We start from the raw sequence: 3,402 nt of genomic DNA on the forward strand, positions 1-3,402 counted from the left end.
ATCCTGAGCAACATAGTGAGATCCCATCTCTCTTTAAAAAAACAAAAAGCAAAACAAAAAAGCCAAATTGTGTTGGGAAAACTGAATACGAAAGAATAAAGTGGCCGGGCACAGTGGCTCATGCCTGTAATCCCAGCACTTTGGGAGGCCAAGGCAGGTGAATCACAAGATCAGAAATTCGAAACCAGCCTGGCCAATATAGTGAACCCCATCTCTACTAAAAATACAAAAATTAGCTGGGCTTGGTGGTGGGTGCCTGTAGTCCCAGCTACTCGGGAGGCTGAGGCAGGAGAATCGCTTGAACCAGGGAGGTGGAGGTTGCAGTGAGCCAAGATCGTGCCACTGCACTCCAGCCTGGGTGACAGAGTGAGACCCCTGTCTCAGAATAAAATTCAGGGGCCAGGTGCGGTGGATCACACCTATAATCCCAGCACTCTAGGAGGCTGAGGCGGGTGGATCACCTGAGGTCATGAGTTTGAGACCAGCCTGGCCAACATGGTGAAATCCTGTCTCATTAAAAATACAAAAATCAGCTGGGCCTGGTGGCATGCGCCTGTAAGCCTAGCTACTTGGGAGGCTGAGGCAAGAGAATTGTTTGAACCTGGGAGGCAGAGGTTATGGGGAGGCGGAGGTTATGGTGAGCCGAGATCACACCACTGCACTCCAGCCTGGGCAACAGAGCAAGACCCTGTCTCAAAAAAAAAAAAAGTTTGATCCTTATCTTACACCATATACAAAAATTAACTCAGGTTAAAGAACTAAATGTAAGACCCAAAATACAAAATGCATGAAAGAAGACAGAGCAGATTGATTTCAGGATTGATTTCCAACAATCTGATTTCAGACTTCTGGCCTCCAGAACAGTGAGAAAATAAATGTCTGTTGTTTTTACCACCAAGTTTTTGGTAATTTGTCATAGCAGCCAGGGAAAACTGATATAGTATAGTGAATAAGTAATAACTCTAATACCAGGTAAATCGGTGCTATGAAGATAAAAAGTCAGGGAGGAGACAGTGACAAGGAATGTTACCATCCTAACTTAGGATGGTTAGGGGACCTGGCCTCAAGTCAAAAGCCCTGTAACAACCACATACTTGGGAAGTTAGAACAGCAGAGAGGTGCACCACGATTTTTCTTTTTTTTTAAATTAGAGAAAGGGGCCGGACGCGGTGACTCACACCTGTAATCCCAGAACTTTGGGAGGCCGAGGTAGGTGGGTCACCTGAGATCAGGAGTTCAAGACCAGCCTGGCCAACATGGTGAAATCCCGTCTCTGCAAAAATACCAAAAAAAAATTAGCCAGGGATGATGGCAGGTGCCTGTAATCCCAGCTACTCAGGAGGCTGAGGCAGGAGAATTGCTTGAACCCAGGAGGCAGAAGTTGCAGTGAGCCAAGATGGCACCATTGCACTCCAGCCTGGGCGACAGAGTGAGACTCAGTCTCAAAAAAAAAATAATTAGAGAAAGGGTCTCCCTCTGTCGCCCAAGCTGGAGTATAATAGTGTAATCCTAGCTCACTGCCCTGGAAATCCCGGGCTCAAGCAATCCTCCCGCCTCAGCCTCCCGAGTAGCTAGGACTATGGTCACATGCCACTATACCTGGCTAATTTTTTTTTTTTTTTTTTTTTTTTTAGAGATGAGGTCTCACTATGTTGCCCAGGCTGGTTCTGAATCTCTGGCCTTAAGCAATCCTCCTGCCTTGGCCTCTCAAATGGCTGTGATCACAGGTGTGAGCTACCATGACTGACCATCATGATTTTAACAAAAATGACCAAGGAGAATAAAAACAAGGGCAAAGTAGTAGCCAGAGGCTAGGTCCCATAAGCACAGAAGCAAGAACCTTAAGGTTAGAAAGCAAAAGAGTGTCACACATGTTCAGAGGCTCTGCAGGATGACAGGGCATAGGGACTTGACTTGGGAGGCTGTTGCTCTAAATACCCAAGTAGGCCAAGAAGGAGGGAGAAGTGCTGGAATTCTGGATGTATTTTACATATAGAGCCAATAGGATTTGCTAATGGATCAGAGGCAGGGAATCAGGAAATGGGAGCAGTCATGCCATACTGTACACCTGTAGTTCCAGCAGCTAGGGAGGCTGAGATGGGAGGATCGCTTGAGCCTGGGAGGTCAAGGCTGCGGTGAGCTTTGATCGTGCCACTGCCCACCAGCCTGAGTGATACAGGGAGATCTTGTCTCAAAAAAAAAAAAAGCCCATCAGTTTAGCCTAAATTACTGGATGACAGTGCTGTCATTTACTGAGGTAAGAAACACCCGGGGAGGAACCATCCGGGCACAAATGATGAGCTCTGACCTGGACGTGCTAAGTATGAGGTCCTGTTTGCCATCCAAATGGAGATCCCAAATACACATTCGGGTTCTTGTGTCTGCAGTTCGAGGAGAGGTCGGAGGAGTCAGTCACCAAGCCATGCATCTGAGTGAGGTCACCCAGAGTGGGCGAGAAGTGAGCAGGCAGAGCCTGATAGCAGGGACCCCATGACGCCAGCCCACTTTGCTTGCTAGGACAGCTTTGGCTCTGGCCCTGCCTTCAGCAACAGCCTTAGGCTCACGTTATGGCAGCCTCCCCAAGGAGCCTCCTGCTTGTCACTGGCTTGTGTCCAGTCAGGCACAAATTTGAAACTGGACAACTCCAACTTCTGGAGTGAGTGAGCCATTCCCCATGGGGCGCTCAACTCCTCATATACAAAACTTTCATTGGCCGGGCACGGTGGCTCATGCCTGTAATCCCAGCACTTTAAGAGGCCGAGGTGGGACAATCACTTGAGGTCAAGAGTTCAAGACCAGCCTGGCCAACATGAGGAAACCCTGTCTCTACTAAAAATACAAAAATTAGCCAGGCATGGTGGTGAGCGCCTGTAATCCTACCTACTCGGGAGGCTGAGGCAGGAGAATCACTTGAACCCGGGAGGCGAAGGTTGCAGTGGGCCAAGATAGCGCCATTGCACTCCAGCCTGTGCAACAGAGCGAGACTCCATCTCAAAAAAACAAAAACAAAACAAAAAACTTTTATCAGGCTGGGCTCTGTGGCTCACGCCTATAATCCCAGCACTTTGGGAACACAAAATGGAAAGGATCAATTGGGCACAGGAGTTCGAGACTAGCCTGGGCAACATGGTAAGACCCCCATCTCTACAAAAGATAAAAATTAGCCAGACGTGGTACTATGTGCCTGTGGTCACGCCTACCCAGAAGGCTGAGGTGGGAGGATCACTTGAGCTCAGAAGTTCGAGGCTGCAGTGAGCTACGATAGTGCCACTGCATGCCACCCTGCATGACAGAGTGAGACCCTCTCTCTCTTAAAACAAACAAAAAAAAATACAAAAATCCTTTCTGCAACCAGGCAAGGTGGCTCACATCTATATTCCCAGCACTTTGGGAGGCCAAGGC

The sequence above is a fragment of the Colobus angolensis genome, unplaced genomic scaffold (assembly GCF_000951035.1).
Source record: "Colobus angolensis palliatus isolate OR3802 unplaced genomic scaffold, Cang.pa_1.0 Scaffold120, whole genome shotgun sequence".
Classification (NCBI taxonomy): Eukaryota; Metazoa; Chordata; class Mammalia; order Primates; family Cercopithecidae; genus Colobus; species Colobus angolensis.